The sequence below is a fragment of the Orcinus orca genome, chromosome 17 (genome assembly GCF_937001465.1).
Source record: "Orcinus orca chromosome 17, mOrcOrc1.1, whole genome shotgun sequence".
Taxonomy (NCBI): domain Eukaryota; kingdom Metazoa; phylum Chordata; class Mammalia; order Artiodactyla; family Delphinidae; genus Orcinus; species Orcinus orca.
In genome coordinates this window covers 80,675,685-80,702,356 of record NC_064575.1, presented here as the reverse complement: position 1 = coordinate 80,702,356, position 26,672 = coordinate 80,675,685, and the positions used below count along the sequence as shown (strand labels likewise).

Below are 26,672 nucleotides of genomic sequence, written 5' to 3'. Positions count from 1 at the left end.
GCAATATGGAAAGGAGGGCACTGCTCCTCATAGAGACTGACAAGTTCCTTGTTTTCATCCTTACCTTTCTCTACGCCTCACGCCTCTAATTCCAGAGCACTTCTGAGTTTCAGTGGAAGCAACACAACTTATTTTTTATTGCAAGGCTCCTACTGCTTGACTATCTTTGTTTTAATAATTTTTCATCACCTTTTAAATGACCAGACACTGGTCATCTTTCATCTTACGTTATTACCCCTCCTATTCTTCCTTTTTGTAGGTTTATGCTTCTTCTTATTTCTTTACTTGCATTTCAGAACGGTTTGGGGAAGGGGAGATGGTAGATGCCTATGTTCCATCCACTGAAAGAAAACCTCGAGGTTTTGTTCCTTCCCTGGTCCAAGGTTTGCTGTACTTTCTTTGCCAGCCTCACAAGTCCATTTAAGTGTGGTACGATGCAAAGTAGGAACTCACTTTAGAAGATGTGGAATTTGATGATCAGAGGGGTTAGTGAGTTACCAAAGGTCACACAGCTCCTCAACTTCTGTTCTCCATTAGCCCACAATGACTTAAATAGGCTACCTTCTGCAGATCCTGTGATCCCAGAAATTATCAAACTACTTTTAAAAAACACACCAAATACAAAATTCATTTTGCTGATATCCCAATGGTTTTTCTCCTCTGTAAAATGATGATACTAATCACAGCCCTGCTATTCTTGCAGAGGGTTGGGAGGATCCAAAATGAAGGTAGTTTGGGTGGCCTTTTACCAAAAAGAAAGCAATATATGTTGTAGTGGTCCTGGATGTGTTTGGTTGTCATCATGACTGTTGCTGTTGGGTAATTGTTTGGTCCATATTTGGTGAAATTTGGGCAGCAGCGAGTAACTTGAAAATGTATCATTGGACAAACAAAGGAGAGTCAGCAAGGTTTAATGAGGAGAACCTGAGCTCTGAGTTCAGACAGGCATTGGTGCAGACCCCAGCTTTGCCTCTTCCTAATGATGTGACCTTGGGAAAATCACAGAAACCTTCCTGAGGCTGTATTTGCCTATCTGCAAACTGGGGAGACTAACACCTACCTTTCAGAGATGCTGGGAGGATTATAAAAATCTCACATTTCAAGCACCTTGCACAGAGCCCAGCAGGTGACCTCCCCTTCCTCAAGTCTCCCTTCCCCTGATTCCATCAATAAAGTCTCCTGCTAACACCCCCTCAGGCCAACCTTCCATGTTGGACATGAGAATAAAACCTTATAGTCAAAGGAGTCCAAAGGCCCGGGGAAGAGGACATTTGCATTTAAAAAAAACTATACTTTTTCATTAACGTTTCTAATAAAACCAAAGTCCCAAGGAAAAGTCAAAGGAATTGGCTTTACTTCACCCAATAGAGAGAGGTCTTCGGTAGGTTTCATAACTGCCTTCAAGTGATGTTCAGAACTGATCATCAGCAATAATGTGCATCAAGAGTCCATGGACACAGTTACAGCCCGAAAACCCACGTAGACAAAAGGGAAATGAAGGAACATCGACTACAAATGTGAGGTAGAGAAGCAGGAAGCCAGAGGAAGCTGCGGGCTGTCCTCTCTCCCTGCTCTTGATTTATTCCTGCTACTTACTAGGCGGCCACCCAGCTCTCCCTACCAGGATCACTGAGCTTATTATTCTCAGAGGACGTGGTGATCCTTCACGCGTCCACGCCTTTGCACACAGTGTTCTCTGCCCGCCGTGCCCTTCCCTTTACCCCAGCTCCTTCTGGCACACTTTCATCTTGCAAGTACTCTCTACCACCTCCTCTAGGACTTCTCCAACTGCTCTCCCCGGCCCTTGGCTTCTCCCACAGCACTTTGGACTCACATCGATGACAGGACTTACTACAGTGCATTTTACTCTTTGCTTGCATATGCTTCCCTACCTGACTTCGGGGGAAAGGCCTGCATCCTGTACATTGGTTTTATACCCTCCCAGCATGCTAACTAATTACCTAGTATATGACAGGGGCTCAAAACTGCATGTTGAGAGAATTAATGAATAGAAGAACGAGTGAATTCAGCAAGCATGACCACCAAGCTCAACAAAGTTGTCTTTTTTTAAATGATTCCTCCTAGACTCTTCTTTCTGGCTTTGTAGCTTGCAGAGGTGCGGGGGAGGGGCGCTAGGAGGTTGAGTTTAATCGTGCAGGTGAGTTAGTGCCTCTCTTGCAAAACGTCCCACCATTCTATGCTCACATTTCCCATGTGCCATGAAGCCCCCAAATAACCAACTCATGGAAATTCCTGCCTCAGCACTTGCTCACGCCTCTTACGAGAAAGCCCACTCCATTCCCTTCTGCCTGGATAACATCTTCTCCTCTTTCAGGACTCAGCTCGAGGATCAGTTTCTCTGGGAAGCCTTTCCTGTCCCCCTGGTTTAATTTAGGTGCCCTTCCTAAGTCAACCCTAGCACCCAATTTGCCTTTATCCAGATATTGAGTGGTTATTGCAAAAGGAAGGTAAATTGGATTAGAGCAAAATCTCTACTACTAGAGATGGAGTGAAAAGATATTTAGATGGTCAAGTCAATAGGACTTGATAATGAATCGGGTATGGGCAGGTAACGGAAAAAGAGTCCTCAAGAGTAAATACTTTGCCCAAGTTTACACAGAGTTGACAGGTAGTACAGCTTACATTCACACATCTGATTCCAAAGCCCTTGGTCTATATCATCCTGCTATTCATTAGCAGCATTTCATTAGCAAATATTTCATTAGCAATATTTATTCAGTCACTCCACAAATACACGTTGAGCCCCTACTATTACCAGACACTGTTCTTGGAATTCATCAGGGAGCGCTATACGAAAAGATCCTCACCCACATGGAGCTCACGCTCTGTAGGTTATCTTCCTCTGTTGGCCTGAGCACCCCTCATTCCTCGTTTCCTCAGTGCTCAGCGTCCCTGCTTCCTCAAATCAGATCAGTTCTTGATTGCTCCAAGTTTCAGTTCTTTTTCTAACTAACCCAGCATTCACTGACTTTTCTCAGACCACCATGATGCTCACTCTAATTTCTACCTGTTGCCCAGAGAATTGAAGAGCCCTATAATGTTTGAACCGAGGAAGATTTTCTTTAAGAAAAAGCTCACAGGATTTGAAGCCACAAAATGCTGCATCTAAGCACGGTCTCTATCATCCCTGAGCTCAATGTTTCCTCAGCCATAACAGAGGATTTGGAAGTTTAGTTGTCCAACAACTCCCTTCCCCATCCTGCTTCCATGGGGAGAGAGTACCTCCTGATCTTTGATGTGGGGCTTGGCTTTGTAACTTATTTTGACCAATGAAACATGGGCAAAAATGGCAGTGCGCCAGCTCCAAGTCCACACATTGGGAGCTCACGTGTTTCCTCTTGCCCTTCGGACAACTTCAGATTCCCACCGTGGAGGAACATGCCCCAGGTAGATGCCACCCATTCAGATCATCAGGTCTAGAGTGAGCTACATAAAGGAAGGCACCTGCCCTGGGTAGCCACTGGCTTAGCTGGATGGTTCTGACTCAGGGTCTGTCACAAGACTACGATCGGGTGGTCATTCGTGGCTTCATTCATCTCAAGGCTTGAATGGGGTAGGATCTGCTCCTCAGCTCACTCCTGTGGCTCCTGGCAGGTCATGTCCTTACTGGCTGTCTGAAACATCAGTTAATTGTCACATGGGCCTCTCCAACATGCATCTTGCTTTCCCAAAGGGAGATACCCAAGCCAGAAGCTGTAGTCTCTTTGTAACCTAATTGCAAAAGTGACACCCCATCATTTTGCTGTATCCCATTTGATACAACTGAGTCACTAGGTCCAGTCCACACTCAACATAAGGCAGAGACCATTGGGCCATCTTGGAGGCTGCCTGCCACAAATAATAAGGTACTAACAATTACTACTGATAATAATAATAATGGTGAAGAGAAAGAGTGTTATTTTTGCTATCAGAAAGAATATGGGTTCAAATCTCAACTCTACAACCTACCTAACATGAGACCTAGGACAAGTCACTTACCTTCTCCAAGGCTCAGTTCTCCATTTGTAAACACAGGATGATACTGAATTTTGCATAGATACTATGTGACAGAAGTGAAACAATGGATATGAAATGCATAGTGTGGCATCTGGCACAAAGGAAGAGGAAAAATAAATGACGGCATCATTATCGTATCGTGTGGGGTTTTTAGCTCCAGCTAAATGTAATTGCATTCTCCTGGCATATTTTTTCCTAAAGAATTGGCCTGTCTGAGTTACTGGCCAATTTGTTAGACCATGAAAGAAATGCATCATCTGCTTCCAGTTCCTTAGATCTTAGGAGTAGAGATAAAATGCCAATGGATGAGGTCATGAGAGCAACAGAAAACCCTAAATATGTGCTTTCCCAGCTTCTGGGCTCAAAAGCATTCTGGAAGACTCCAGGAATACACAACCTCTCCCCTTCTTCTAGGGGAAGAATGGACTCTGTTAGTCCAAGGTAGCACCACAGACTCCAGCAAGGAGGCCAGGAGAGCAAGGAGGTCTATTCTCCCAGAGTCGTGGCTATTTTAGGTTTAATATTTAGAGAGATAAACTTGCTGTGCCTTTGATATTTGTGAAGGCATTTCTCCTACTCTTGTAGCCTGAGGCCATTGCAGAGTTCAAAGGATAGAGTCAATTTACTGAGTCAGACATCAGGAGGGCCTTTATATTCAGCTCCAGATAAAGACCAAATATTAATTTGTAAGGGAAAGATGAAATGTGTCGCTTTTTAACTAAGAAAAAACAGAAGTTGTGTAGATTTCTCACAACTGGGAGGAATTCATCTGGTCCCTAGCCCTTGGGGTTAGGTGTTGAAGTGAAAGCAGTCCTTGGGATTTTTATCTACTTCCACGTCTGCAACAGTCGATGAGCTGAGCTGATGTGGAGGAACCACAGGAGCATGAGAAAGCCACCAGACCCATCAGTGTCTGCCCTGATGTCTGAGTTTCTACCACTTGAGAATCCCTCCACTGGAGAGACAATATGGTTCTGGAGACAGAGCACGTGAATCAAAGACAGAGGGATGAATTATATCTCGGCTGCTTGCTGGCTATGCCAAATGGGCCTCCTGAATTTGGTTTCCTCACCTGGAAAATGGAGAGTGATGACAATAATTGCACACAGAACCTGCTTACGTGAATATGAAAATGCACATAAAAGCATTTTGTCAATGGTGATTAATCAATTCAGCTGTTTGTTAACCAGCATTTAGAATTCTATCTTTGATATTCACAGCAGTTCCAGAAAGAGTAGAGTTCTCGTTATTCCTCTTTCACAGGAAAGAAAACTGAGGCTCAAAGAGGTAATTAACCTGCTCTTTGTCGCCCTGCTAGATTTTGTAGTTGTTCCTGTTGCTGCTGTTACTGGTAATTCTCATAATTTCTGAGAATTACTTATAAAATACAAATTTTACCATTCTAGTTACCTTGAGTTGTTTTTTCAGCCCTTACCTCTCCAGCTTAAACTCATTTTCTCAATTTTTATGGATAATAGAACCAAAAGAATCATATAAAATTGCTTCTGCATCTACTATGAAAGTAGCATTAAATGTAGTTTTTATTATGTCATTAAAAGACTCATATATTGTATCAGGTAAAAAATTCCTTTAAGAAAGTCATGTCAGGAAATAAATTTGTACTTCTTTAATAAATGGTATCCTTTCTTCTAACAGATAATAAGAGCATTTCAATCTATCACATTTTCTCCTTTGTCGCTGCCACCAAAAAGTGTCTAAGCCAAATTTACTCAACATTGTCTCATATTTATCCATTCAATTTTTTTACTCATTAACCAAATATTTAATTTGGTTAATTAATTACCTTCTGTTCCAAGCATTGTGCTAGGGGCTAAGGATACTGCAATGGAAGAAATATATTTATAAATTTCTTCTCACTTAGAGCTTATATTTTGTGGAGAATACACATAAATAATAAACATATATAGTGCATAAAATACTGATAAATACTATACAGAAAAAATGCAGAGAAGAGAAACAAAAAGCATTCGAATAGAGGAGGGGAGGTGATAGGTTGCCATTTTTACGGGGTGTCAGGAAAGTTATCATAAAGGTGGTGACATTTCTCCCATTTCCAGCTATATCTTAGCCAGCTTAGATCAGACCAAGCTTCTCCCTGAAGACAACCAGAAAAAAAAAAAAAGATAATTATTTTTAAAATATTAAAGAGCTATTTAACTTGAAGGGCCAAGATTCAAGAGAGAAGAGAAGCACAGAGAAGTGAGCCCTACATCGTGCCTCTGCTTGAGGTATTTGCTCGTTAGTAAATAATGACCAAGAGGCCAAGAAACCAAGAAGAAACTGTGCTGAGAGGCCGAGAGTTCAGCCATATCAAAGGGCTAGGGAGAAAACATTGCAATTCAGAACAGGTCATGGAGGAGGGGACACGGTAAATACCACGGGCTTTCAGCTGGAACCACTGAAGTTCTACAACCCAGGAATAAGGGCATACTAGAAATTTGCCAACTTCCACAAAGACTGAAGACACAGCTTCAACTCAGCTCAATCCCAGACTGGCTTATTATCCTCCTAATCCCTAAATTCCTGCCAGAGGAAGATAATTTCCTCCCAGAGTCTCATGTTAGTTCTAGAATTTTTTCACACACAGTAGCTGGAATTCAGTGAAATTTACCAGGCATATCAGGAGACAGAACCAAAAACAAGAGAAAAAAAGCAGAGGCAATAGTAACAGACCCAAAAGAGGTCCAGAAGTAAATTTTTTAAATAACTGTGGTTAATATGTGCAAGAAAATAAATGGCCAGGCAGGAAATTTGACCATAAAACTGGAAACTATTTTAAAAAATGATTAAATGGAAACTGTAATATTGAAAATATAGTATCTGAATTTAAGAACTTAATAGATTGGTTTAAAAGAAAACTAGGCACAAAAGAATAAAGGATTAATGAACTAAAAGACAGGTCAGTAGAAAATATTCAGACTAAATCACAGTGAGACCAAAGGGTGGAAAGCACAGAAAAAAAGAATAGGATACATTTGACACACAACCAAAAGATTTAACAGTAATTAAAGTCCCGGAAAGAAAGGACAGAAAAAAATCAGTTGAAAAGACTGTGACTGTAGACTTTCCACAAATAATGAGCTAATGAAACGTATCAAGCCACAGATTCTTGAGCAAAGACCTGAGATAGACCTCCACTACTTTATGGTGGAGCTGTGAAGACATCTTAACTCTGTACTAGAGTCTATACTCTGAGCCTTGGGCACAGCAAGTACAAGCATTCTAAGGCAAGGATTCCAATTTGACTGGAGATGAGTGAATAAGCAGGAAAGTAGTAAATTAAGTCAAAGGGGTGAAAGGGCAGGATCAAGTAGAGTCTTGTTGAACCCTTTAACCTATTTAGTTTTTATTCAATGTGACATGGTAAACCCTTTTCTCGAAAGAAGCATAAAAACATAATCTGACTTATCTCTGAAAAGGAGCAATTACCATGAAGAGAACAAGTTTCTTATTATTCCTAGCATTAGTTTTCTATCATTGCACCACAATTGCCTCAAATTAAGCAGCTTAAAATAACACACCTTTACTATCTCACAGTTCTGTAGGTCAGAATTTCAGGCAGGCTCATTTGGGCTCTCTGCTTGGGGTCTCACAAGACTGAAATCAAGGCACAGGCCACACTAGGATTTTATCTGGAGGCTCTAGGGATAGCATTTGCTCCCAAGTTTGTTCAGATTATTGGCTGATTCAGGTCCTTGTGGTTGTAGGACTGAGGTACTCATTTCCTTGCTGGCTGACTCTCAGCTCCTAAAAGCTGAAGGCATTCCTTGCATTGTGCCCCCTCCATCTTCAAAGCTGACAATGGCACATTGAATTCCCCTCAAGTTTTAATCTCTGAATGTCTCTTCTACCACTAGAAGGAGAAAACTTTCTGCTTCTAAAAGACCTAACTGATTTACTAAGGCCACCCAGTTAATATCCATATTTTAAGGTCAACTTATTTGGGACGTTAATTATATCTGCAAAATCCCTTCACAACAGTATCTAAATTAATGTTCAATTGAGTAGCCAGGGGACCAAAATTTTGGGAGAACATCTTTAGAATTCTGCTCATATTTCTAATTTTCAAATGAGAAAAATGAGACACAGGGAGGTTGTGACCTGCCTAATATCACACTACTAATTATAATTGCCACTGCTTTTTTGTTACTGGCCAGTACATTAATAGACTAGGTAGGGAAGGCAGGAGAAAAGAAACCAGTTAGAGTTCTATTACAATAATCCAGGCCAAAGATGATTGAAGTGTTGATGAGGGTAGTAATAGCAGAAATTATAAGAAACAATTAGTTCTGGATATATATTGAAGGTATAGTCAGCAAGGGTTGTTGATTGATCAAATGTGGGATCTGAAAGGAGGTGCCAAGATGACTCCAAGGTTTTTGTCTGAACAAATAGAAGGACTTTTACTGAGAATATATTTACTAAGTTTGGGAAGTCTGGAGGATGAACAGGTTTGTTGGGGGAAGATCTGGTTTTAGACATGTTAAATTAAGATGTCTCAGGCATTCAAATGAGATGTCTAGTAGGATATAAATTTGGAGTTCAGGGGGCTTGTCAGTGAATAGATGATATTTAAAACTCTGAGACTAGACGAAATCACAAAAATAATATAAGTATCATTAAAGAAGAAAAGAGGTGCAGAAACTGAACCCAGGATACTCAACACTTAGAGGTCAGGAAAAGAGAAGGAACTCAAAAAGGTGATAAAGAAGGAGCAGCCACTTATGTAGGAGGGAATTCAAGAAACTATGGTGTTCCAGAAGCCAAGTTAAAGTATTTTACTGAGGAAGGAGTGAGAGGTCATCTGTGTGAAATGATGCTGAAAGGTAAAGTAAGATGAGAACTCAGAACTAACCATCATATTTAACAACACAGAGTTTATTGGAAACCTTAAAAAAGAAAAACAATTTTTGGTGTAAGGATAAGGGTACAAGCCTTATTGGAGTAAGTTTCAAGAAATAATGAAGGGGCTTCCCTGGTGGCACAGTGGTTGAGAATCTGCCTGCCAATGCAGGGGACACGGGTTCGAGCCCTGGTCTGGGAGGATCCCACATGCCGCGAAGCAACTAGCCCCATGAGCCACAACTACTGAGCCTGCGCGTCTGGAGCCTGTGCTCCGCAACAAGAGAGGCCGCGATAGTGAGAGCCCTGCGCACCGTGATGAAGAGTGGCCCCTGCTTGCCGCAACTAGAGAAAGCCCTCACACAGAAACGAGGACCCAACACAGCCCAAAATAAATAAATAAATTTAAAAAAAAAAAAAAAGAAAGAAATAATGAAGAGAGACACTTTGGAGAATATAAATATAGACATCTCTTTTTCATTGTTTTGCTGTAAAAACAATCAGAGAATTTAGGCCTAAGACGTACAAAAGCTGCAAAGAGCATCACTTCAATCCTAACAACAAGAATAAGGGGGATAGAATACAAAATTATTACTTTCCTTGAACCCATCAGACAGCTGAAGTCACGGGGCTAAAAAATAACCTGAAATCCAAGGAAAGACAGACCTTGAAACCTGGCTCACCTGTGGCAGACCACAGAAGAAAGAGATGCTGGGCACCATACAAGCAGCTAAAAATAATCCAACAAGTTGCTAAAGGCTAGATGTGGGCTAGTATGAGACTGTAAAACACTGGAAGCCAAAGCAAAAGATGAAACACATAGGGGGCTTCCCTGGTGGCGCAGTGGTTGAGAGTCCGCCTGCCGATGAAGGGGACACAGTTTTGTGCCCCGGTCCGGGAAGATCCCACATGCCGCGTAGCGGCTGGGCCTGTGAGACATGGCCGCTGAGCCTGCATGTCTGGAGCCTGTGCTCCGCAACGGGAGAGGCCACAGCAGTGAAAGGCCCGTGTACAGCAAAAAAAAAAAAAAAAAAATGAGGAAACACATAAAATTCTCAATTTGTCCAAAGGAGGCAACAAAAAAAAAAAAGAGAGAGAAAAGAGAACAAAGAGTAAATGGGACTAATAGAAAACAGCTGTTAGATTTAAATCCAAGTGTATTAATAATTACATTAAGTATAAATGGTCTAAACACTCAAATTAAAAGATTGATATTATCAGATAGATTCTAAAAGCAAGACCCAATTGTATGCTATCTATCAGAAACAAACTTTAACAATGATTGTTAAAAGGATGCAAAATACTTACCATACAAATACAAAAGAGAGCTAGAGTGGCTGTATTAATACTAGGCAAAAATAAGACAAATATGTGACAAATGTCAGACAATTTCAAAGCAAGGAAATATATCAAGGATAAAAAGGAACATTATTTAATTCTAAATTGGTGAATCCTTAATATGTATGCACTAAACAACAGAGAGGTGTTTGTTTGTTTGTTTTGAGCAGAAGGAAGGGTCAGTATCTGGAGGAGAATATAGGTTTAAGAGAGGTATTTTTTAGGTAGCAAAAATCATAGCCTATTTCCATGCTGATGGGAGTGATCCAGTTGAAAGGGGGAAATGGATGACTTAGGAAAGAAGGGGAAGACTTTATGAAATGATACCCTTGAATATGCAAGAGTGTGTGCTAATTAGGAAACTAAAGTGTAGGTTAGTCTTAGACAAGACTGGTCATAAACAGTAACAGGAGAAAAGGCAGAGAGGTAATTCCTTCAGGATTAACATGTAGCCTTTCTCTTATATGTTGCTCAAGAGTCCCTACTCTATACTTACTTTTTTAAAAATTTTACTTGAATTATTTAAACTAAAAAAACAACAAAAAATTCATACATTTCTCCCACCTTCCCATCCCTTGCCTCTTGTAATCACCAGTCTGTTCTCTGTATCTATGAGAGATCACAGTATTTGTCTTTCTTTGTCTGACTTATTTCACTTAGCATAATGCCCTCAAGGTCCATCCATGTTGCTGCAAATGGCAAGATTTCATTCTTTTTTATGGCTGAATAGTATTTCATTGTATGTAAATATACATATACACACACACACATACACCACAGTTTCATTGTCCATTCATCCATTAATGGACACATAAGTTTTTTCCATATCTTGACAACTGTAAATAATGCTGCAATAAACAAAGGGGTGCATGTATCTTTTTGAATTAGTGTTTTCATTTTCTTTGGATAAATACCCAGAAGTGGAATTGCTGGATCAAACAGTAGTTCTATTTAGTTCTATGTTTAATTTTTTGAGGAACTGCCTACTGTTTTCCATAGTGGTTGCACCAATTTACATTCTCACGAACAGTGCACAAGGGTTCCCTTCTCTCCACATCCTCACCTATACTTGTTATTTGTTGTCTTTTTGATAATAGCCATTCTGACAGGTGTGAGGTGATATCTCACTGTAGTTTTGATTTGCATTTCCCTGATGATTAATGAGGTTGAGCATCTTTTCATGTGCCTGTTGGTCATTTGTATGTCTTCTTTGGAAAAATGTTAATTCAAATGCTCTGCCCATTTTGTAATCTGATTTTGATTTTTTGCTATTAAGTTGTATGAGTCTTTCATATATTTTGGATATTAACACTTTATCAGATATACAATTTGTAATTCTTTTCTCCTATTCAGTAGGTTTTTTTCCCCCATTCAGTATATTTACTTTTAATATCATTATTATGTAATTTTAATCCTCTTAAAATTTAAACCATCTTAAATTTTTTGTGGGGGATGAAATTTGGAATATATAAATATATTAATTTTTCAGTTTAACTACTTACACTTCAAGTTCTGGAAAAACTGAGCATGGATAAGGTAATTTTGGTGAAAGAGAGAGAGGAAGCAGAGATCAAAAGCAAAGTACTCTCGGGACTTCCCTGGTGGTCCAGTGGGTAAGACTCCGTGCTCCCAATGAAGGGGGCCTGGGTTCAATCCCTGGTCAGGGAACTAGATCCCACATGCATGCTGCAACTAAAGCCCAGTGTGGCCTAAATAAATAAATATTTAAAAAATACATATATATATGGAAAGATCTCTAAAGTAAGTAAAAAAAAAAAAAAATTTAAAAAAAAGGCAAAGTACTCTCCTCAGAATGTAGACTCATTCTGTAGGTGGAGAGGAGGGATGCACTACAGGATCCTGGACAAACAGGAAGCAGTTTAAAATCCCTGGGTTCCTATTCAGCAAACAGCCATGGGCCAGGCACAATAAATAAGCACAGACCCTGCCCAGTGGGTAAGGAATTTAGGAGCAAAAAACTGCCCCGAAAGGTACAAAATCTCTTTTTGCTTATTTTGTTAGCTGAAAAATTGGGGCAAAAATACATGTTTTCCTACCTCGCAAGGCCTTTCTGAATATCATATGACATATGATATTTTATGGGATGAAATGCCAGCTAAGTCTACTTCCAACCCTGACTCCTCGGTTTCCATGATTATATGAGAATAGGTGATCAGATTGAAAAGAGAACCTTTGTGTCTCTACATGAGTATGGCTCTCAGGTTATCTGGACACAGGATAAGGGATCTCTACACTGAGATCTTCCCACGGGCTGGCTACTATTTCCCATTTATGTGTCAACTCAAATGGCAGCTCCTTAGAGAGGCTTTCCCGAATTATCCAGTCTAAAATACCCCCACTCCCACCCCAGCCACTTTTATCTTCATAAAATTTATCACTATATAAATGACATTTTTGTGTCTGTTTCTTGTTTATGCCTGTATACCTCTCCTATTATAAAGAAAGCTCTATGCGAGCAGGACGTTTGTCTTCCTCACCTATGTGAGTGAATAAATGAATGAACAAATGCATTAAAAGACAAAGCACAGGCTTTGGAGTAAGACAGACCTAGATTCAAACCTGGCTAACTGGCTGACCTTGGGAGAGTTACTGAATTTCTGTTAGCCCCAATTTCCTTCCTGGGAAATGCAAATAATAATTCTTGCCTGAGGGTTATTGCAAAGATGAAAACAAATGCAATCAGGACATGTAAAATACCTGATACTCTTAACAAATAACAGCTCCAAGTTCAATTATGAGGAGATATGCCGTTGGCCAAAGGAAAGGAAATGGAAAAGGGGGTTCAATCGTGCACTCCCATCTGAAAGTAGGCTCCGCAGTATTTCCTGAAGAGCACATGTGAGAGTGGAGTTTGATAGGGCAGTTCTGATGCAACCCAGCTGTCTTACCAGTTCCTTGCCCTTTCTCCTCTTTGAATGACCGGGACTCCATCTGTGGGCCTTCCTGCATTGTGCCATGTCTTGGGGGTGGTATAAGAAGGACTTGCCACTTTGGGACATCCGCAGTGAACTTCTTGGCCACACTTCACCCACCTCTGAGAATCAGCATGCCCAGACTGTTGGACCATCTCCTTCCTCTCCTTTCCCTCATCTGCTCTCCCTCCTGCCAGCTGGGCTTCCTGCCCCCAACCAGCTGGCATCTCCAGCCAAGCAAGATGATGCCATCTAAAGTTCTTCAGACTTCTTTCCAAAGGAACCAAGCAGAGAGAGAAGGAAGCAGAGTCCTGCAGCCTGGCTCAATGTCTTACTAATTGCTAAATAATTTGCCCGATGTTACAGCGCTGTGGATGAGGAAGCCAGCATTCTAACACAGGAGCACATGGCCCCAAGACCTCTAGTCCTTGGCCATACATGCTGTATCTCATAATGGATAAACATATAAATTCCTGGGGGTTTGTATAACCTGTCTTGATCACCATTCTTAGTCCCTAGCTCAGGTTATACAAACCCTCTTGTGGAGTTCCTGGTGGGAGAAATAATAAATGAACTGCGCAGTGAGAGCCATTCATCTGCTCAGAACCCTCCAGTGGCTCCCGTCACACTCAGGAGAAACCACATCTCAGCCAAAGTCTAGAAGCCCTACATGACCCACCCCCTACTACCTGTCCAACCCATGCCAGCCTCTTTCTTCCTGGCTCCGTCTGGCCGGCCGCTGGCCCTGGAACATGTCAGATGTCCTTCTGTCTCCACGCTTTGGCACTGGCTGTTCCCTCTGCCTGGAACACTGTTCCTCCAGGCAGCTGCATGGCTGATTCCCTCACCTCTTTCAAGTCGGCTCAACTATCTTATGCCGAACACCTGTCCTCCTTCCACCCCACACTCCCCTTCCATTTTACCCTGCTCTACTTTAAACGTAGCATTTAATAGTTTCTCCAGTAACATAGCATGACTTTATTTATTATTTATTCTCTGTTTCCCTCTATCAGAACATAAGCTCCACGAGGGAGGGGATTTTTGTCTGTTTCGTTCCCTGATGGTGCTCCAAGCATTAGAACAGTTCCTGACACGTGGCAAGTTCTCACCATGCTTGTGGAGAAGGAGTGGAGGAAGGAGAAGGGCAGGGTAGTGAGAGAGCAATTTACAAAGAGGACCTGATGTAGTCTGGGCAGGTCACAGTTGGGGTGAGGATGACGTGAATCGGAGGTGACGAGATGAGAGGTGGAGAGGGAAAAGAGGCGGTGCTGCTGAAGAACACAGTATAGGCAAAGGTCTGTGGAGGGGAGGGGCTTGTTAGCCTTTAAAATTAGAATGTTAAAAAAAGAGTATGCCTGTCCTGCCCTAGGAATAAAGACGCAGATGTAGAGAATGGACTTGAGGACACGGGGAGGGGGAAGGGGAAGCTGGGACGAAGTGAGAAAGTGGCGTGGACATATATACACTACCAAATGTAAAATAGATAGCTAGTGGGAAGCAGCCGCACAGCACAGGGAGATCAGCTCCGTGCTTTGTGACCACCTAGGGGGGTGGCATAGGGAGGGTGGGAGGGAGACGCAAGAGGGAGGAGATATGGGGATATAGGTATATGTATAGCTGATTCACTTTGTGATACAGCAGAAACTAACACACCATTGTAAAGCAATTATACTCCAATAAAGATGTTAAAAAAAAAAAAGAGTATGTGGCTGGTGCACGGTGATGAGATGGTGTTAGTGAGTCAGTCGGTCACCCAGCCAGTGATGGATCTGAAATCTGCCCCATGCAAGGGGGTTCAGCCTACATCCTCTTTATCCCAGATCTGCACAATCCAGTGTAGTAACCACCGGCCACACGCTGCTGGTGAGCACTTGAAATGTGGCCAGTGTAACTGATGAACCACATTTTTCATTTTAATTAATTTAAATATCAATTTTAAAACTCATATTCAATTCAGTTATTGGAAAATTTGTAAGAATGTTTGAAACAACCTGGGTTGTTGTGAATCCACTTTTCCTACCGCAAGTTTTATGAAATTTAAGTAAAAATCAAGTCATTCCAATAAAAAGTTAGAATCCAAAGAGAGATGTGTTAAATGTGTAAAATTCACACATTTCAAAGACTTAGTATAAAAAGGGAATGTAGAGCTTCTGGGCTGGTGAACATGTGGAGATTCAGGGAGAGTCATGCGCTCAGAGGTCAAAGGACATAAAAGCCCCATGCCCTTCCCCCATACCTTGCCTGATGCATCTCTTCCATCTGGCTATGCTGACTTATGTCTTTTATAATAAATCAATCATCTAGTAGGAAAACTATTTCTCTGAGTTCAGTGAGCCGCTCTAGTAAATTATTCCAACATAAGGAGGGGTTGTTGGAACCTCGGATCTATAGCCGGGCCAGCAGAAGCACAGCTGACAACCTGGACTTGCAATTAGTATCTGATGCGGGGGTGAGGGAGAGAGTCTTGCAGGACTGAGCGCTTAATCTGCTGGAACTGATGCTCTCTCCAGGTAGACAGCGTCAGAATTGAGCTGAATTGTAAGACACCCGGCTGGTGTCAGAAAATCGCTTGGTGTGGGGAAAAAACCCATACCTTGTATTTGGAATCAGAATCGTCAGGAGTATTTTTTGTAATTGCAAAATGTTAGATACAACTTAAATGACCATGCATAGGAGAATAGTTGAGACAAGTTTGGTACATCTATACAATGAAGGGCTCTGAAGTTCAATTAAGAATGAGAAATCGGTCTTCCCTCGTGTCGCAGTGGTTGAGAGTCCGCCTGCCGATGCAGGGGACACGGGTTCGTGCCCCGGTCTGGGAAGATCCCACATGCTGCGGAGCGGCTGGGCCCACGAGCCATGGCCGCTGAGCCTGCGCGTCCGGAGCCTGTGCTCAGCAGCGGGAGAGGCCACAACAGTGAGAGGCCCGCGTACAGAAAAAAAAAAAAAAGAGAGAGAAATCTTTGGGAATTCCGTGGCGGTCTAGTGGTTAGGACTCTGTGCTTCTACTGCTGAGGGCCCAGGTTCGATCCCTGGTCGGGGAACTAAAATCCCATAAGCCACACAGCGTGGGCAAAACAAAACAAAAAAAACGAGAGAGACAGAGAGAGAGACAGAGAGACAGAGAGAAATCTTTGTGTACCAATATGGAGAGATTTCCAGAATATATTTTTAAGTCAAAAATAACAAAGTGCCAAAGAATATCTATATTGTGAACCCTTCATATAGGAAAGGGAGGGATATTTCTTTAAAAGTATATCTGCTCATTTTTGGAAAAGGATACGATGAGGACAGGAAAGATAAACCAGAAACTAAGGAGAATGCTTTCTCAAGGTTAAGGGACAAGAACAGGGTATAAAGAATGTTGGCCTAGGAACTAAGTAGTAGGGAGGGAGAGGGAGAGGGGACACTTCTGTCAGTCTACCTTTTTGTACAGCTTATGAGTTTTAGGAGCATGTCAAATAATGAAAATCAGTCACAGTGTGGGTATCCTCCCCCCCCCAAAAAAGGGAATATAAAATACCTTTATCATATTGACTACACAGTGAAAAGGCTATATTTTGGATATAGTATGTTAAATACAATATATTATTAACATGAATTTGCCTGTTTCTTTGTACTTTTTAAAATATGGCTGCTAGAATTTTTAAAATTATATATGTAGCTTGCATTGCACTCCTGTTGGGCAGCTCTGCTCTCTGCTATGAGATCCTGAAAAGGTCAAGCTTGTCTTATGCGTATTTGTGACCCTGGTACCCAGCTGGGAGGGAAGCTGGTACAGAGAAGGGTCTCCAGGGAGGATCGCTGTGAATTCCTCCAAGCCCCCGGTGCCAGACCAGCCTTCTCGCTCCCAGAATCCTCCAGCGGCATTCAATCTTCCCTGGAATAAAGCAAGCGCAGAGCTGTGCCAGCCAGCAGCACGCTACCTGGAAGGCACTGCTATTTATAGCTGATGCCATCCGTGAGAAGTAATAGTCCCTCAGAATTCTCAGAAGAGTTTGCCTTTCGATAAGAGCCCGGCCCGATTAGGAAAGAGAAGACAAATCTGTGGGTGTTTTTAGGCCATCCAGTGTACAGTCGGGAGCACTGAAACTCAGATCTGTTCTCCTCCAGGAGACTGAGCACAGCTGCAAAGTCAGAAGTGGGCTTTTGCACGAGGAAAAATAATTAGCTTCCCCGTAAACAGGCTCCATGGAGAAAGTCAGTGCACGGGTCTGTCTGAGGGGGAGAGAGAGGGTGCAGGGCGGAGGAGGGGGCCCCTCAGAAGTTAACAGAAGCAGCCACTTCATGGGAGTTTGGTGGTAGCTGCTTGGGGATGAGATTTCCATCTCATCTTATTCTCTCACTGGTCATTTGTGAACATTGCTTAGTGTTGAGAAAAATTACGAAAATAAAACCCATCTTTGAGAGCTCTCCCTGCCAAACCAATAAATAAATAAATAAATTGGAATTCTCTTGGTTAAGGGGAACCGATTTGTAATCTTGAGTCTCCATGCAAAGACTCAGAGACAGAGAGCCTCTTGTCTCTTCCTTTTCATCAAAATTGTGTCCAGTACGTTTTAGTGACAGAAACAACTTGGCAGGAAGTGACTAGTCCTTCACTCTGATTTATGATGAGCAGGCTTTCCCCGCTGACTGGGTTCACTAACAGCCACAGGCAGTGGGAAAGCACTGAACACAAGTCTGGAGATGGTGGCACTGATTAGTTGTTCTTGGGCACGGACGTCTGGGTTACATCTGGAAATTGCAACATTTTTAAGAAGTGGTGTAATTTCTTGACATCTCTGACAACATCATGAGGGTGTATCCCCTTCGCATTTTGTCTTTCGAACTGCCTAACTCACGTGCTCACACATGGGTGTGCACACCCACATACAGCTGATTATTTATAAAGCACTTTACAGTTTGCATAACACTTATCATAGGACTCATCATTATAACATCATTAAGTATCTGCTATTATTATTCCTACTCTCAGAAGAAGAAATTGAGGCTCAGAAAGGTTCATTGACTTGTTCAAGTCACAGAAGGAGAGTGGCAACCAGGACTAAATGCAGGTCATCCAACATCCAGGCTTGGGATTGCTTCCTGTATAACACTCTATCTTCAACAGTCATTCAACAAACACCTATTCAGCGACTACTAATAATGATGACTGTGTGTCCGCCATGTGCTTTGTGTTTTCCATACATTAGCTCATTAATTCCTCAAGCAACAGCCTGAAATATGTAAATATCAGGAAAGTTCATCAGACTTCCAGTTAATGACAGAGGATTGAAACAAGCTTTTATTTCTTCTCCATGCTAAAAATCCACTAAAATAATGATGGGGCTTCCCTGGTGGTGCAGTGGTTGAGAGTCTGCCTGCCGATGCAGGGGACACAGGTTCGTGCCCCGGTCCGGGAGGATCCCACATGCCGTGGAGTGGCTGGGCCCGTGAGCCATGGCCGCTGAGCCTGCGCATCCGGAGCCTGTGCTCCGCAACAGGAGAGGCCGCAGCGGTGAGAGGCCCGCATACCGCAAAAAAAAATAATAATAATAATAATAATGATGAATGAGATTTTTGAAAGGTCAGCTTACTACATGTCAAGTTTTCCTTTCTTTACCTGGATCACCTCAATTTTTTATTTTTAATAAATTTATTTATTTTTTGGCTGCATCGAGTCTTCACTGCAGTGCATGGACTTTCTCTAGTTGCAGAGAGCAGGGGCTACTCTTGGTTGCGGTGCACGGGCTTCTCATTGCAGTGGCTTCCCTTGTTGCGGAGTACGGGCTCTAGGCACGTGGGCTTCAGTAGTTGTGGCACACAGGCTCAGTAGCTGTGGCACACGGGCCCGCCTGCTCCGCGGCATGTGGGATCTTCCTGGACCGGGGCTTGAACCCGTGTCCCCTGCATTGGCAGGTGGACTCCCAACCACTGCGCCACCAGGGAAGTCCCTGGACTACCTCATTTAATGCTCACAAAATCCTACAAGGAAAGTCTTCTTATTATTCTCGCTTTACAGATTAAAAAAATTGAGGCAGAGAGATGCTAACTAGCTTGCCCAAAGATACACAGTTAGAAGGTAGTGGCACTTCCCAAGCACTGCATCTTCAGGCCCTGTGCTCTGAAGCTCTACAACTGTAAAGGAGTAGAAAGTATTTAAACTCACAATGAAGATAGTACCTGCAGAAAATCCATTAGCAGTTAAGGGATTTCATCAAAGTTCTGGGAAATATATTGCACGGAGAAAGGTGACTGATGGCACAGGATGGATGGAGCCTCCGCTCTGTGCAGCAGCAGAGTGACATGTGCGTGACAAAACTATATCCTGTAACGCAAAACTCTGGAGAAGTCCAGGACTTGGGAGTGGTAGGTGAGACTGATAGGTGGCTGAACCCAAGGTTCACCAAGACAGGGGGGCTGGAACCAGGGAAATTAGCTAAAACACTGGGCTCAAAATAGTTTCCTTTCCTCCCCAGACACAATCTCTGTGAGCAGAGCACTGCCATCCAGGTGTGTAACCTGTCTTCCTAACCTCAAACCTCCACTTCAGGCTGAACATCTGGCTGTTCTTTTTACCTGAAGATTTTGAGTGATACCTCCCCCCGAAAGGATCCCTAGTTGAGAATTTGGGATTCTCCAAGCATAGTAGCTAAAAATATAAAGAGCTAAAAGCATATGAAAGAAAAGAGACATTGCTATAGGGTCTAATATTTTACTAACAAGTTATCACATTTTAAGTCACCACAATAAAGAAAAGTCTCTAAAAGCTTCTACAGAAAAGTTCTCATTTTAAGATAGTGGAGTAAATGCATTTTGGCTACCTTCTCCTTCCAAAAATTTCCCCCAATAACAGTAAGAGCTAGAAAAAAAGCAATGCATTTCATCTTCAATGAAACTAAAAGACATCTTAACACACTATATGGGAAGATGGACTACAGAAGGAGGAAAACAAATAACTTAGCAGAGAGAACATTTCAACCTAAGTGCCTGCAAAGAGAGGAATCAACCCAATTTGCCCCTCCAGGAACAGAGAAAGGCTTAGAAACTAACAGGACAGGATGGGGTATCAAACGAGGCACAGGTGAGAAGGGTGGTGTGAGCAGCTGAACACAGAAGAGTGAAAAGTGTGAATAACAACAGTTTAGACGCTTGGGTCCTCGTCCCAACCCCTGTCCTACCCTCTAAGACACCATAGGTATTTTTCTCCTTGAGTCTATACTTTGCTGAAAATAGGTTAAAAGTAAATGCCTATAAATATGTAAATGAGGTGGGGACTGTCCACTGTCCCTTGATTTGAGGATCATTCTACAGAAAAATAAACCTACTCCAGGAAAAGCTTATAAATCTCTAATGAACATGTCACCTGGCCTCTACTGCCCTTCACTGGAGACCACCAGTGCACTCAGGGCCTACACCTGGGTTTAAGCACCTTTACTCATTAATGTGAACAGGCAGTTGAGAATTACTAAAAATTGGGAAAATCATCCTACTTGATAAAAGAGATCTGAACACAGAGGCAACAGGATTAATGTAGAGAGCATAAAAAACTTCAAAGAAAGTGTAATTAATATCATCAGAGAAATAAAAGGAGATATTATAATCCATAAAACAAGAAAAGTGCAATCATAAAAAGTACATTCAGAGAATAATTTAGAGTTCCGGGAAATTAAAAATATGATGAGTCAATTTTTTTAAAAAGATTCAAAATAAGTGCTTGACAATAAATTCAAGAAATTTCCCCAGAAAGTAGAATAAAAAGACAGGCAATGGATAAAAAAAAAAGAGGAAAGACAAGAAAATTAAAAGATTAATCCAGGAGGTTGAACATCCCACTAATAAGAGTTTTCAGAGAGATCATAGAAAATAGAAGGAGGACATTATCACAGAAAAAAAATGCAAGAACATTTCCTAGAATGGAGATACACAAATTCTCTCTGAGTCATAAGTAAAAATTATAAAAGTCCAAAGTCCAAACTAAACTATATCACTGTGAAACTTCAGAATAAAAGAAGATCCTAAATGCTCCTGTAGGGGAAAAATTACCTTAAAAAGTATGGGAATATGAATGGCATTGGACTTCCCCATAGAACATAGGGAGCTAAGAAAATGAAGCAATTACTTCAAAATTCTAAGGGAAAATAATTTACACCTTAGACGTCGATAGCTACCCAGATTGTAAATCAAGTGTGAGCACCAAGTGAAAACATGTTTTAACATGTCAAGTCTCAAAAATGCAATTCCCACTCACTTACCCTTTCTCAGGAAGTTACTGGAGGAGGTGTTCCAACAAAATGGGAAGGTAAACCAAGGAATGGAAAACCCACTTCAGGGGCGTGGGGAAGGGAGCCCTGAGGATGATGGCAGGTGGGTGTCTGGGATCACAGCTAAGGATTCATTTAGAGAGCAGTGGGTCCCAGGTAGCAACAGGAGGATGAAGGCACCAGGAGGCTGCAGGAGAAAAATAGGATGGATGGAGTATTTGATAGGTTTGATGATGTAGAAAATTGACCCATCTCTACATCATTTAGTAGAGCTGTTACAGGGTGTAAGAAAATAGCCAAATGATAAGAGCAAACACGTAAATAGTGCTTACTCTTTTTCAGGCACTGTTCCAATTATTTTACATATATAAACTAAGTAAATGAAAAATTAGGCAATTAATAATTCAAGGAAAAACTAAAAACTTTGAAAAAAAGGAAATGTAGTCATCATGCATTACTAGGCTCAGTAGTGGACAGTGTATATAATTATAGCAATAAAGTGACTTGATATAAATTTGGATTTTAAAATGTGACCTAACTATTTTGAGAGAATAAGGTAGAAGAGCTTAAAAAGAGCACAATTCCTCACTTGCTACCTTAAGCGGAAATCCATCGAAAATGCCTAAAATATACTCCAGTGTGACCCCATCTTAAGTTAACTAATTACATCTGCAATGATTCCATTCACAAATAAGGTCACATTCTGAGATGCCGGGGATTAGGACTTTAATATATCTTTTGGTGGGGGACACAATTCAACCCATAATGGTCCCCTATAAAGGAATGATCATCAGAATAGTGGTGGGTGTCTTGCCAGCAGCACTGAATATTAGAAGACCAGGGAGGGACTCCCCTGGAGGCACAGTGGTTAGGACCGCCTGCCAATGCAGGGGATGCGGGCTCGAGCGCTGGTCCAGGAAGATCCCGCATGCCGCGGAACAAGTAAGCCCATGTGCCACAACTGCTGAAGCCTGTGTGCCTAGAGACTGTGCTCCACAACAAGAGGCCACCACAGTGAGAGGCCCGCGTACCACAGTGAAGAGTGGCCCCCGCTCACCGCAGCTGGAGAGAGGCTGCGCACAGCAACAAGGACCCAACACAGCCAAAAATAAATATAAATAAATTTAAATAAAAAAAGAAGACCAGAGAGCATGTTCTAAACATTGAGGTCAAGTCACTTCCAGCCTTACCTAACCCAACCAGGAAATAAATGTGTGTTCACACATTCAAGGGCTCTGAAAATTTACCTACATTGTGGGAAGTAAAGAAGGATGTGCTCCAGCAAAATAAGGAAGGAACCCAAGAAAGAGGAAAATATGGAATTCAGGAAACAGAGGTCCCCAGTCAGGCGAGGGTACAAGGGATGTCCAGGATGGTGGCCATGCCACCCAGAAGGGAAACTGGTTCAGCCTGGAAAGGATGATAATGATTTAAATAAAACTGCTTAGTAGAATATTTGATCTACTCTTGGAACTCTTGGAAAAAATATGAAGGAAAATTATAAAGGAGATTTTGCAATAAGAAAAATAAAAGTATGATAACCAGAAACTTTAGGGAAAAAGAAACTAGACATAAAAACTATATAAGAAAGAAAATAAAATCATAGTGTACCACCTGACTTTAGAGCAAATTTTAAATAGTCATAATACTGAAAACCCTGCTAAAAAGTTAAATGATTGTTGTCATATAAATTTGTCCAGAAAATGTGCAAATATATGAAGGAGTTAAATCCTAATTAATTATAACAATACATCAATAGATGCTATCTAAAATGTGCAAAACCAAAAGAGTAATATAAGAAATTATATTTAGAAATATGGAGATAACCACCAAAAGAAACAGTTCAAAGAGTTAAAAATGTTGGCTCCTTAGAAGCAGGACAGAGGTGGGGAGAGCAGGCAATGGCTGCCCTTTTCATTATAGAAATGTTTTATTCTATTTAATTTTTTAAAGCCCAGTGACGTATTCAAATTACTACAAAAGGCCCAGGTAATTCACAGACAACTACACAATCAGTAAGTGTCAATACTAGGATTTGCTATTTTTCTACTTAAGCCTGACTCTTTCCAGTATACTTTGCTGCCCACTAATAATAGGCTCTGTGACTTACCCTCAGGACACACAGGGGAACAAAAACTGTCCATGCCCTGAAGGACATCCCAGTCAGTATGAGAGTATGGAAACAAGATATACATATAATTAAATGTGATGCAAGAAAGGCCAAATCAGAGATATGTATAAAGCATTAGGATTTGATAAAGAAACAACCTTGAATGTGGCTTTGAAGACTTTTATGATCTTTCCAGGATATATTGCCCAGGGTGGGCGGGCAGTTCTGCAAAACCAGGAAAATAAATTCCTGTCTCCTAGGATTATTTACCCCCAAAGGGGCTCTTTGGACATTGATTCAGGCAATTCTACAGCTTCAGCTTCTTGGTAAGTAGAAAGACCAAAGGTCCACAGCCTGGAGCACAGTGGAATCCAAGGTATAAGCTGTGGCCAAGACTTAGTGTCCTGAGATTTCCAGTGTTGAATGTTAAGACACACTGGTAATGAACATGTCATAAAACAGGTGGAGGTAAGTTTTCTGAGCCAGGCTGCTCCCACACTGGACTGGAGAAGGACAGGTCTGCTTTCCCAGGAGCAAGTTAGCAAGAAGAGGTGAGGGAGACGTAAACTCTCTGTACATAAATTCAGAAGGGTGAGCAAAGGCTGGCAGAATGATAGATAATTCTCTGCATTTGGTGTACATATGCTGAAGCCGAAAAGCAACCATCAGAGCAGAGCAAAGAAATAGAATGTGGAACGGTGGGGAAGAATGAGAGAAAATAGAACCCTGTTGATGAAAGTATATAATCCAGCAGAACCAAAGCTAAGATGGCAAATAGATTTAACCCATCCCAAAGTTCACCATTTGATCTGCACTGCCTGGAACAGACTTAAGAAAGATTTTAAAGGTGCTCAGGGCTTGGTAGGAAAGAGCTCTGTGACGGATGAGCATTGCCTGCGGCTGGCGGCGAAGGGGGATGAGATGGCACATGGCCTTAAATTCCCCATCCTGCCTTTAAAGATTCTCAGCAAATGGATTCACCCCTTTCCAGGGATCAGAATTCTAAAGTGTTGGGAAGTGTGCATTTTAAGACACAGGAAACAAAAGACGCTTAAAGTTCCTTTCACATGGCCATGGTGCATACTTGCATTACCTTCACAAAATGAACGAACCTAACTCAAGCGATACTTTTCATTAAAAAACAAAACAAAACGAAGGAACGTCACTGTTGTTATTTAGGTCAATTTCCATCCAGTTTTATGTATATGAATACACTCAAACATGGCATCACTTTTGGATGAGAAAATTGTAGAGTACATAGTGTTCACTTCATAGTTTGGGTTTAGTGAGACTCAATACAGCTGAGGATTTCCTTTCATTTGTACCTCATCAAATTGGTAAATGTCTATTTGAAGCTAAAGCTGGATGTTGAAAGGGCCTGTCTATTAAAAGTGTTCATGCTAAGACTAAACTGCCTGCTAACACTGAACTTTGGGCTAATTAAACATTTCTTGAAATGCTGCCCTTAGACAAAATGCAGACCATTCTTCCAAAGTTCCCCAAGAAACAAGCTTTGGAACCAACCACACACACACACACACACACACACACACACACACACTGCAAACTGTTACGAAGTGACAACTCGTTACAATCAGTGATTGGTTAATCAGGAGACTTGATAATTTACTAAAATAGTCCTACAGCAAATTTGTCAACTATGAAGTTGGGTTTCAGTGAATGGATTTTTAATTGAGTTGAACCAGCACCCCCTTTAAACATTTTGGAATTTGGGGTGGATGTGGCCATTTTACAGAAGGAGCCAGAAGGCTTCTTGGAGGAAAACACCTCAACTCTCATCCCATTTAGAAATGAAAAGCTAAAGAAACCTGTGGGGTTGAAATGGGATAGTCTCAGCCAACATCTTCTGATGAGTAAGGACCCCAGGAAAGGCACTCACTCTGAGGATGAGAGCAGAAAGGACTGGACTAGTGTCCTGAACAGAGCCCAGAGGGGAGAAGATGACAGTCAGGGTTGACTCTGGGGACCTCAGAGGGAGCCATGGACTTTCTGAGAAGTATGGGGAATCTCATGCTTCATTTATTTGCAAAAATAAGGGGATGTATCTGCGCCCCAGCTGGTGACACGAACCAAACTCTTCCCATGAAGAATGGAGTCTGCATACAGGGACGTCCTGCTGGGATGTGCTGTATGTGACAGATGGACAGAGAACAGATTCTCAGTGGATGTCTATTGTTTTGCTTTGGAAATGGAAATAGAAATGAGAACTGAGTCCCTACACTTAGTTTTTATTGAGGAGAGAAGATGAGACAGGAGAAATAAAGAACGTGATGAGATCCTTGGACTTCGGTTCAAGCCCTGGTCTGGGAAGATCCCACATTGCCGCGGAGCAACTAAGCCTGTGCGCCACAACTACTGAGCCTGTGCTCTAGAGCCCGCGAGGCACAACTACTGAGCCCACGTGCCACAACTACTGAAGCCTGGGCACCTAGAGCCCGTGCTCCGCAACAAGAGAAGCCACCGCAATGAGAAGCCCGCGCACCACAGCAAAGAGTAGCCCCCGCTCGATGCAACTAGAAAAAGCCCGCACGCAGCAACAAAGACCCAAGGCAGCCAAAAATAAATAAATTAATTTATTTAAAAAAAAAAAGAAGATTCAGCCAGAAGGAATACTCAAAGGGGCTCTCAGAAGGGACGGTTATTATCATCTCTGTGACATTCCACTACGTATCTTCATCTTCCTCCATCTTTCCTGACTCCTGAGGACCAAAGAGGAAAGTGCTCTCAGGGGTGAGAGAAGATAGTAACAGGAGAGGAGGCTGTGAGTAAGAAACCCAGGACCTTTGTGAAGACACAAGTAGGATGTGCGACAAAGCCCATTATGAGAAGCTGCTCATGAGCCTCTGGTATTATTAGGCAGGAGGTGCAAACCTTCGAACCTGTGTTCTGTCCCCATTACGCCTTCTAGAGGAAGCACAAGGAAGGGTGAGAAGAACACAAAACCAAGGACAAATTTTGACTCCAACGCCTATCAGCTCTGCCACCCTGGCATCGGGGCTGAGTTTGCTCTTTGAACAAACTGGGAAATTCCCACCCAGGTCCAGGATGATGGGAATATATGTAAAAGAAACGATGTATTTCCAAGCAGCAAATACAAATTAAGTACCCAGGAAAGGTTGGCTTTCTTCCTCCCTCCCTCCCTCC

At 41.9% G+C, this 26,672-nt stretch overlaps 1 long non-coding RNA gene across 4 annotated transcripts in view; it reads right to left on the bottom strand.

Annotated features, from left to right (window-relative positions):
• LOC117199642 (uncharacterized) overlaps positions 1 to 26,672 on the bottom strand; it is a 299,525-nt gene that overhangs the window by 82,715 nt on the left and 190,138 nt on the right. The window contains exon 5 of one of the 4 annotated variants that reach the window (XR_007472975.1): positions 21,389 to 21,584. The exons of the other annotated variants lie outside the window; for them this stretch is intronic. This is a non-coding gene — a long non-coding RNA (uncharacterized LOC117199642). The remainder of the gene's footprint in view (positions 1 to 21,388; positions 21,585 to 26,672) is intronic. 4 annotated transcript variants of the gene reach the window in all.